Source organism: Hylobates moloch, unplaced genomic scaffold, assembly GCF_009828535.3.
Source record: "Hylobates moloch isolate HMO894 unplaced genomic scaffold, HMol_V3 SCAFFOLD_9, whole genome shotgun sequence".
NCBI classification, from domain to species: Eukaryota; Metazoa; Chordata; class Mammalia; order Primates; family Hylobatidae; genus Hylobates; species Hylobates moloch.
Window position 1 is genome coordinate 79,142,941 of NW_026652284.1, and position 10,995 is coordinate 79,153,935.

The following is a 10,995-nucleotide window of genomic DNA, read 5'->3' on the forward strand; positions in this document are numbered from 1 at the left end:
TGTGTGTGTGTGTGTGTGTGTGTGTGTGTGTGTGTGTGTGTGTGTGTTTTGAGACAGGGTTTGGCTCTGTTGCCCAAGCAGAAGTGCCTTGGTGCAAACTCGGTTCACTGTAACCTCTACCTCTTGGGCTCAAGCCATCCTCCCACCTCAGCCTCCCCAGTAGCTGGGATTACAGGCCCGTACCACCACGCTCAGCTAATTTTTGTACTTTTTGTAGAGATGGGGTTTCACCACGTTGGCCAGGCTGGTCTCCAACTCCTGAGCTCAAGGTATCCTCCTGCCTCAGCCTCCCAGAGTGCTGGGATTACAGGTGTGAGCCACTGTGCCCGGCCCCAACACAGTCTTAAAGAATGTCAATGATTATTGCTAGCATGATCAGATGGTTATTCCAATTGCAGCTGTTCTTCTAAATATGTACTGGGGCGAAATACTACAGCTTCAGTCACTGGTATACAGCTTTGGAGCTAGGAAGTGTTTTTTCTACTTTCCAATAAGCAAAGTACACCAGAAGCACTTTGCTTTCACGTGACAAAAACTGACAATGGTTGGAGCAGAGCATCCCAGTGGCAATGACTTGAGATTGTCACTTAGTTCCTTCTGGATCCCTGGACTTGCTCTGGTTCTTATCCTCTCTGAGACCCTATTCTATAGTTTTTGCCTTGATTCTATGGCTACATCATAGCCCTCTAATAACTTTCTTTTTTTTACTTAGAGTTCATTTCTGTTACTTGCAAGAACCCTACTAGCTATACCTACTTATTTTTTAAACCACATATTTATTTCACAAAGTTTTTGTTTTGCATTCAGTTTTATAATATATTTATCAATTTTATGTCTTACGTGCTTACTTGATTTTGTTACATGTCAGCAGTTCTTTTCTACCACAACTTCCTCATTCTTAAATTCTTAAGTTTTGACGAGTCTCTCAATGTAATAGAGCTCATCTTTAAGAAACTTTTCAGACATAACACATAGATGGTCTAATTCTGAGACCTTTTATAACTGAGAATGCCATTCTTTTGACATCACACATGACAGCACTCCCACCCTCAGTTTCTATGGGTATTGCTTTATTGTTTTATGGTAGTTGGTGTTGCTCAGAAGCCTGAGGCCAATCTGATATTGTTCCACTGAAAATAACCATTTTTCTATGTTCATATACTTGGAAGTTTTCTCATATGTTTTCTTATTTCTGCTTCCTTTGTTATTTTTACCTTTATAAGTTCTACAAAGTTAGTCTGGACTCTTGCAGTTGCTAATGACAGAAAATCAACTTAAAATTGATCAGCATTCAATTGTGGACCAAAGAATTCATTGAAGCCAGTTTAAGCAGAGAGATACTTACTAAAGTTTATTAACTTGCTGCAGAATGATTGGAAGACTTGTAACAGGAGGCTGGACTTTCAGGAACTCCTAGAGCTACACTGAAATCTACCTCAGCAAAGTTGCTGCTACCACTGCTGCTGCACCACTACTGACTTAAAGACCAGGCTGCCTTTAAGCCGTGGTCAAGAAAGTTGCCAGAGTAGGAAGTTGCTGCTGTCACTGCTGGTTGCACAGAGCTAGGAACTGACAAGACATCAGAGCTTCTGACAGCTGCTGCAAAAGCACCAAAATGCCTCTGCCACTGTGCTGCCGGAATAGCCACCTCATAGGACCTATAACCCTCTTCCAAATCTCATTCAGATGCATCTATCTGATGGATGCTACATCCCATGCAGAAATCCTCACTGCAAAGGTATATGGGTAATGTAGACGTCCATCTTCCAGCCTCTGATGTACACAAAGTCTCATTAGTATGGGGTTGGAGCAGTATTGAGTGAACCAACTGACAGTGTCTGCCACACTCACTAGAATAAAATAAATTTGTTCACCCATGTCCCTGGGAAGGCCAAGGAATAGAGCTGACTCTAGAAACAAATGAAAGCAAAAGTTCAAACCATGTCACCAGCATTCTCTCTTCCTATTTTTCAGTTCTGATTTTATTCATTTAACTAACATTTATTAAGCACCTACTATGTTCCAGACACTGTTCTACGTGCTGGGATGCCTCCGTGAACAAAACATACATAAGTCTTTGCCCCCCTTGGTCCTTACTTTCCTCTGGGTTAGCTTTGTTTTCTGGCAGATTATTTGAAAATGGCAGCAAAACTAGTTCCCAGTAGCTCCAAGCTTATAGGTTACTTAGTGCTTGAAATATCACAAGGAGAAAGGGCTTTCCTTCTGCAAAGCCATATAAATTCCACACAATGAAAAGATTCTAATTGGTTTTATTATATGATGTATCCAAGACCAATCAGGGTATTGAGGGGCATATACCATATGTCCACTAGATGCGGAGAGACGGTTCCCAAACACAAAAGATGCTGAAACCACAAAGATAGAGTTGATGTCCATTTCATTCCTAAACTATTCAGGATCCTACACGCACACACACACACATTTTCATATACTTTAAAAAGTGCCCCTCCATGACAATGCAAATTTTTCTTCCACAAATGAAAGCACACTCACTTTCTCCCCAAAAGAAGAAACCTCAAAACTCATCTAGTCACCATATTGTGCTCTAAAGTCCCAGAATTTTAGGTCTAGATATGACTCTTCATTTAATAACCAATGGATAAATTAAAAATATAGGCTGGGCACAGTGGTGAGTACCTGTAGTCCCAGCTACTCAGGAGGCTGAGGTGGGAGAACTGTTTAAAGCCAGGAGTTTGAGGTTGCAGCGCGCTATGATTGCGTCTGTGCATAGCCACTGTGCTCTGGCCTGAATACTCAGTTTTGCAATATATGAGGTAAATCAGGAGACCACAACAAAACCTCTTATTTGAAAACTGAGAGCCAATTTCCAGTGGCCACCACTCTGTAGCATATACCTGTGCTGCTAAAAGAAAAAGTAAGGAGTCTGCCCTAGCAGTAGGGTGAATCTTGCACTGTCAACTCCATGAGCTAGTAACCAAAGCCAAAGATCTGCCAGGCCCTGATTTTTGAACCTGAACCCACAGCCCAATGGCTTTTTCTCTTTGCCACAGACCTTGATGCTGTGCCCATATGCCTTGCTGTTGGTTTAACTGTATTGTTCCTGGCTGTGACCCAACACCCCGAGATCCAGTAGTCTTTCTTAAACCACATCCCAGTGGTTGTCTTTAGTAGCAGAATTACTCTCACCTTTGTAGTGCTGAGAAGTAACAGCAGAAGGTGTCTGGAGGAGGCCTGGGGGTCAAGCTTCTACCACAGCCAGTCTTTTTCCCTCTTTTAAAAAAAAAAGTTGTTTTTTTTTGGTTTGTTTTTACTTTTAAAAATATTTCTTCCTAATTATGTGCTTACTTAACCCCAGCCAGTTTTATCTTCTGCAATTTCCACCTGCCTGCCTTACCTCTCACTAACTTTAGCTCCAGGTTCAAGTAGGGAATAGTGTCCTTAGACTTCTCCAAATGCACATGATCAGCTGCTTCTTAGTTATCCTACAGGTATCTCAGATACCTTGCTGGTTACAGACAGAAAGGGCCTCTCCACAGAGCTATATGTCATTCCCCTTCAGCATGCTGTTTAGGTTAAAGACTTCTTGTTTAAAAAAACAGTTTTATAGAGATATAATTTCCATGCCATACAATTCACTCATTTAAAGTGTAAAGTTCAATGACTTTTTAATATCTTAGTCAATGACTTTTTAATATCTTCACATAGTTGTGCATCCCTCACCATAATCCATTTTAGAACATTTTTATCACTCCAAAGAAACCTAGCACTCACCTCTCAATTCCCTCATCCCTCCCAGTCCCTGGCAACTATTAATATACTTTTTTCTTTCTTTTTTTTTTTTGGGATGGAGTTTCGCTCTTGTTGCCCAGGCTGGAGTACAATGGCTCCTTCTCAGCGCTCCCTGCAACCTCCGCTTCCTGGGTTCAAGCGATTCTCCCGCCTGAGCCTCTCAAGTTGCTGGGATTACAGGTATGCGCCACCATGCCTGGCTAATTTTGTATTTTTAGTAGAGATGGGGCTTCTCCATGTTGGTAAGGCTGGTCTCAAACTCTCGACCTCAGGTGATCTGCCAGCCTCGGCCTCTCAAAGTGCTGGGATTACAGGTGTGAGCCACCACGCCCAGCCTAATCTACTTTCCATCTCTACAGATTTACCTATTCTGGACATTTCATATAAATGGAATCATATAAAATGTGGTGCTTTGTGACTGGCTTCTTTCATTTAGCATAACATTGTCAAGGTTCATCCTTGTGGTAGCATATATCAGAACTTCTCCTTTTATTGCTGGACAATATTCCTTTGTGTTGATGTACTACATTTTCTTTATCCATTCATTAGTTGGTGGACATTTGGTTGTTTCTTACTCTTGGCTATTATGATAATATTGCTATAAACATTCATGTACAAGTTTTGATGTGGACACATGTTTGCATTTCTTATGGAATACCTAGGAGTGGAATTGCTGAGCCATATGCCAATAGTATGTTTAACTGCTTGATGAAAGCTGTGATTTTCTTGAAATTATTAAAAGCGGCCGGATGCAGTGGCTCAAGCCTGTAATCCTAGCCCTTTGGGAGGCCGAGGTGGGCAGATCACGAGGTCAGGAGTTTGAGACCATCCTGGCTAACACGGTGAAACCCTGTCTCTACTAAAAATACAAAAAATTAGCTGGGCGTGGTGGTGGGCGCCTGTAGTCCCAGCTACTCAGGAGGCTGAGGCAGGAGAATGGTGTGAACCCGGGAGGCGGAGCTTGCAGTGAGCCGAGATCACACCACTGCACTCCAGCTTGGGTGACAGAGCGAGACTCTGTCTCAAAAAAAAAAAAAGAAAGAAAGAAATTATTAAAAGCATAAAAAAAATCAACTTATTCCAACATCTGGATATTTTCTACAAGTCACTAAAGCACTAGCTGTAGAAGGCACATGATCAGATTTCTCAAACATAACATGTGTGGTTAACCTATAATCCAAGTGTTCAGTTCTTAGATGGGGACAGAAGAATCCTTATTCCCACTTACATACCTCAACTCACCCAGTTCTTCACGTTAGGGCTTAAGACTTGCTGTACTCCACTTCTAGTTACCAATATTTATCTTATGATTGCAAGTAAACCAAACAGTTAGGTCTAACTGGGAAGTTTGGGAGACCTGACTTCAGATATAGGTGGATGCAAGGGTTCAAACTGAATAGAGACAGATGTCAGCTTTCTACTTTTCAGCAATCCTTTTTCTGCTTTGGCTTAATTCTCAGGTAAGCTTGCTCTGCTTGACAACAAAAGTGCTCTTAGAAGCTCATAATTTCAGATACCAAAAGAGGTCCGTATCAATCTCTTCATAAATTGCTAACTGGCCCTCCTTGGAGGTGGGGGTGGAGATTATTTTTACTCCTGGTTCAATTTCCAGGTCCAAAGGAATAGGGTGGTCAGCCTGGGTTACAGGCCCATTCCTGTGGCAGGAATCAGGGGGTCAAATGATTGCTATACACACTAGGTATGGCATGAGAGGTTACTGAAAGGAAAATATGCCTGCAAAACAGAAAAGAAACAGCTGTTCAACACTTTCTGTGTCTATTATTCAGTCTCATAATTTTCATTTTTATCTCTTTATCACTTTTATGTGTTTCCTATGAAATGTTTCTCAAATTTGCCCTATACATCATTTATTCAGTTTTCTGCAAGATGAAGTCTATAATTCACCTTCTGCACTTTGGTTTCTGTGTAGATTTAAAAAAATGATTTATGTATTTATTATTTATTTAATTAATTTTTTTAGAGATGGAGTCTGTCTATGTTGCCCAGGCTGTAGTGCAGTGGCTATTCACAGGGACAATGATAGCACACTACAGCTTTGAACTCCTGGACTCAAGCAGTCCTCCCTCCTCAGCTTCCTAAGTAGCTGGGACTACAGTCAACATGCCGCTACACTTGTATTTAAATGTTTACCAAGAGTCTCCTCTGCTCTGGGTATTGGGCTAGGACAAGGACCCTGTCTTCAGAGAGATTACTGTCTAATGGAGGAGGAAGCCAAGAAGCAGAAAATTACAATAAGATGATATGATTAAGGTAAGCTCAGGGGGCTTACAAGTGCACAGCACAGACATCCAACCCAGCTTGGGGGTAGTCAGAGGTTTCCTAAAGGAGGTGACATCTTTCAAGAATGAGTATTGATTACACAGGGAACGAGGGCCAAAGAAGGAAGGGAATTTCAGGTGATGGAGCAGTATATACGAAGGCATGAAGATGTAAAAGGGCCTGTCATGAAAGAGGAATACCAGTGATTTCAGTGTGACTGCGACATGCAGTGCATGGTGGGCAGCAAGAATGAGGCTGGTGAGGAGCACAGGGGCCAGGTCGTCAACCACACTGCACCTGTGTGCCTGGGGGTTCAGAGTTTAACCTGGGGCGGTGGAAGGGTTTAAACAGGAGAGTGTCATGATCAGAGCCGCATTTTAGACAGGCAGCTCCAGGGCCTTTCAGAATTAAGAAGATTGTTCAAGAGGTTACTGCAGCCACAATGGTGAGAGACGGTGAGGGCCTCAATTATGAAAGTGTGGCAGGTGTGTAAACTTCACATGCCCAGCTCCTTCTTGTGATTAAGTCAGAAGCTCACCTGGCATCTCCTAGGAGATTTTCTCTGCTCTCCTAGAAAGTGATCTTCATATGGCTAAAACCTCCTCACCTTTGAGCATCTGAGCTCAATGCTCACATTGAGATGTCACATCTCAAAGAGGCCTTCACCATTCTAGGGAAGCAACACCCCCAACCATCAGCCTTGACTTAAGTATAATTTCCATGAGGACAGGGACTCATCTATCTTACTGTTCTCTGTACTCCAGAGCCCAAACAGAGTAGGAGCTTAAGAGCATGTGTTTAGTGGATGAATGTCGAATGAACTGAAGCCATTCTCATCTTTAGGCAATGTGCGGAAGTTCCTCGAGCCCACACTAGTATAGAGAAAGGCTCTTGTGGCAAGGTCATGGTTGAAAAGACAGAGGTTGCAGAGTCAGAGGGGCCTTCAGATATGACCATTCTCTGAGCCTCTTGTCTTCTGTGTTACTACAGCTCTACTGGCCTGAAGTGTGTTCCTTAATGTAATCAACAATTAGCTCGAAGGAGTATGAAACTGCATTTTTGTCAGAAACTATCTTCCCCAACTACACGGAAAAATCCATTTTTAGAATGAAGCAACATGAGGTTAAAAAAAAGAAGAGGAGAAGGAGAAGACAGAGAAGGATGAGGAAAGGAGAATGAGGAGGCATAGAAAAAGCAGGGGTTGAGCGTGGTGGCTTATGCCTATAATCCCAACACTGTGGAAGGTAGAGGCAGGAGAATCGCTTGAGGCCAGGAGTTTGAGACCAGCCTAGTCCACATATCAGGCTTTTTAATTTTTTTTGAAGACACTTTGTCTTTACAAAAACTTTTTTTTTAAAGACACTTTGTCTTTACAAAAACATTTTTTTTAAACAGTCAAGCATGGTGATGCAAACCTGTAGTTCTAGTTACTTAGCTAGAGGCTAAGGTGTGAGGATCTCTTGAGCCCAGAGGTTCGAGGCTGTAGTGAGCTATGATTGTATCACTGTACTCCAGCCTTGGAAACAGAGTGAAATCTGCTCTTAAATAATAAATAAATAAATGAAAAAGAAAAAGGAAGAAGAAGGCAGAGCCAAGAGACAGAAAGACAAGAGAATGATGTATAACATTCAGCTACATCTCTTAGACTTTGCAATTCTATGAACTAACAAGTTGCCTTTGGAGCTAAGCTAATTTTTTTTTTCTAATGGAGTTTCGCTCTTGTTGCCCAGGTTGGAGTGCAATGGCGCGATCTCGGCTCACTGCAACCTCCGCCTCCCAGGTTCAAGCAATTCTCCTGTCTCAGCCTCCCGAGTAGCTGGGATTACAGGTGCCCACCACCATGCCTGGCTAATTTTTGTATTTTTAGTAGAGATGGGGTTTCATCGTGTTGCCCAGGCTGGTCTCAAACTCCTGACCTCAGGTGGTCCACCCACCCCGGCCTACCAAAGTGCTGGGATTACAGGCGTGAGCCACCGCGCCCAGCCTGGAGCTAAGCTAATTTATATTGGCTTTGGGGACTTTCAAGTAAAAACACCCTGACCCAGTTAATAATAAATCAAATAATCAATCTATCTCTACACCTATCTATTAATATGTTCTTCAAGGACATAGTTGACAATTCACTCTTCTGATTTAATTTCCTTTATCTTTTCTACTCTCATCTTTTCCTTGAGATTTAAAAAAAAGCTAGAGGGTGGAAAAAAACTTTGCAGGGGCAATTCTCACAGTTTATTTTTGTGTTTCTCTCAAATCTCCTTACATGTTTATGTAAGATACTACTGTGGGTCTCATGTTATCCACAGAATCTTAAAAGTGATTATTAGCATAGCTGTGGCTTTCTCCCTTTAAAATAAACCCCATGTTACTTGGAATTTGTATTCCTCGAGGGACCATTTTTTCCAGATACACATCATACTAAATATTTTAATCAAATGTGTGATAAAAAATATTTTCCATTTTACTTCTTTTATTTATTTAATAGATTTATGTTACCCATTCTTTTTGGAAGAGAATTAATTTGGAATAAAGGCTCAGCTTTTATATTCCAAAATGTGAAAAAAAAATTTCTTCTTTCTGGGACATATAAAATGTCAATCTAATTGTGCATTGTTTGGTATAGTCATGTGTAGTTCTAAGGAATATGAAATTATATATATATTAATATTAAATTAATTTTTCCTAGGATATCGCTCTCATGCTTAAAAGAATTTGGTATAGGGTATGACTTGAGCAGGTTGTATAGATCTTTTTAGGGCTCTCACATTATTTCAATTATCACTCTTTCGTTCCCTAATATTGTCAGATGAGTCCCACATATCTGTATCTTTGAGTCCCATGGCACCAAGCTCAGGAGTGGTTCCTGCCTTCAACACAGTTCAGAAAAGGTCTCGGGTTGAGGCAGAAGTTGGTTCAGTACCAGGGAGTGAGCTCTGTTCTTACTGCTGGTCTCTGGTCTGTCTGCCTAAGCCTTGGTCTGTGTTTTCTTCTATTGCTGTTTTCCTTCCCCTGCTTCGCACACCTCCTGGTTCTTACTTTCCCTCTGAGTCTAGTCTCCCACTGGGTCTATTTTATGGCTGGTCCTGACTTCTCTGCTAATGCACATTCTGGCTTCTATTGCTCCATGGGTTGCTGACTCCTGACTGCTTTTTAATCCTTCCAGGTCTTGCATCTAGCCACACACATTTGTGCTCCACAGTCCTAGTGCTGATTCATCACATCTGCCAACACTTAGAGATAATGAAGTGGGGAAGCTCAGACAGAATCAGGAACCAAAAGAGAGATACAAACTACTGAAACTGACTTAAGAAGAAATAGAAAGTCTGAATAGAACTATATGTCAGAAAGATGAATTAGGAATTAGTAATGAATAATTAGTTTGTAATTTTTTGTAATGCTCATAAAGACCCAGGCCCACATGTCATCCGCACTGAATTCTACCAAACATTCCATGAGGAATACCAATTTTTCACAAACTCTTCCAAAAACAGAAGAGACAGGAACACTTCCCAAATCATTCTGTGAGGTCAATATTACCTAGATATCAAAATCACACCAACATACCACAAGAAAACTATAGACCAATATCTCTTATAAATATGAATGTAACTAGGCAAGAAAAAGAAATAAAAGTCGTTGAGATTGGAAAGGAAGAAGTAAAACTATATTTATTTATTTATTTATTTTTGAGACGGAGTCTTGTTCTGTCACCCAGGCTGGAGTGCAATGGCGCGATCTCGGCTCACTGCAACCTCTGCCTCCTGGGTTCAAGTGATCCTCTTGTCTCAGCCTCCTAAGTAGCTGGGATTACAGGTGCCCACCACAATGTCCAGCTAATTTTTATATTTTTAATAGAGATGGAGTTTCACCATGTTGGCCAGGCTGATCTCGAACTCCTGACCTCAAGTGATCTGCCCAACTCTGCCTCCCAAAGTGCTGAGATTACAGGCATGAGCCACCATGCTGGGCCTAAAACTATTTTTAAAGATGATGTAATCTTGTATATAGAAAATCCTTAGAAATCCACAAAAAATTACAGTTAACAAATAAATTCAGCAATGCTGCAGGATACAAGATTAATATACAAAAATTAATTGTATTTTTATATACTTGCAATGATCATTTAAAAATAAAATTATAAAAAACTCATTTACAATAAATTTAACAAAAGAAGCACAAAACTTATACTCTGAAAACTAAAAACATTCTGTAAAGAAATTAAAGAAGATCTAAATAAATGAAAAAAATGTCCCATGTTCATGGATCAAAAGACTTAACATTGTTAACATGTTAATACTCTCCAAAACTGGGCACGGTGGCTCATACCTGTAATCCTAGCACTTTAGGAGGCCAAGGTGGGCAGATCACTTTGAGGTCAAGAGTTTGAGACCAGCCTGGCAAATATGGCGAAACCCCATCTCTACTAAAAATACAAAAATTAGCCAGGCATGGTGGCATGCGCCTGTAATCCCAGCTACTTGGGAGGCTGAGGCACAAGAATCGCTTGGACCTGGTAGGCAGAGATTGCAGTGAGCTGAGATTACGCCACTGCATTCCAGCCTGGGCGACAGAGTGAGACGCTGTCTCAAAACAACAACAACAACAACAACAACAACAACAACAACAACAAAATGTTAATACTCTCCAAACTGATCTATAGATTCAATGCAATTCCAATATCATCTCAACTGACAGCTTTGAACAAATCTACAAGCTGATTCTTAAATTCATATGGAATTGCAAGGGTAGCCAAAACAATTTTGAAAAAGAAGAATAAAGTAGGAAGACTCATACATCTCAATTTCAAAACTTACTACAAAGCAACAGTAATCAAGACAGTGTGGTACTGGCACAAGGACAGACATGTGGATCAGAGAGTCTAGAAATAAATTTATATATCTATGGTCAATCAACTGATTTTTGACAAAAGAACCAAGATCATTCAAG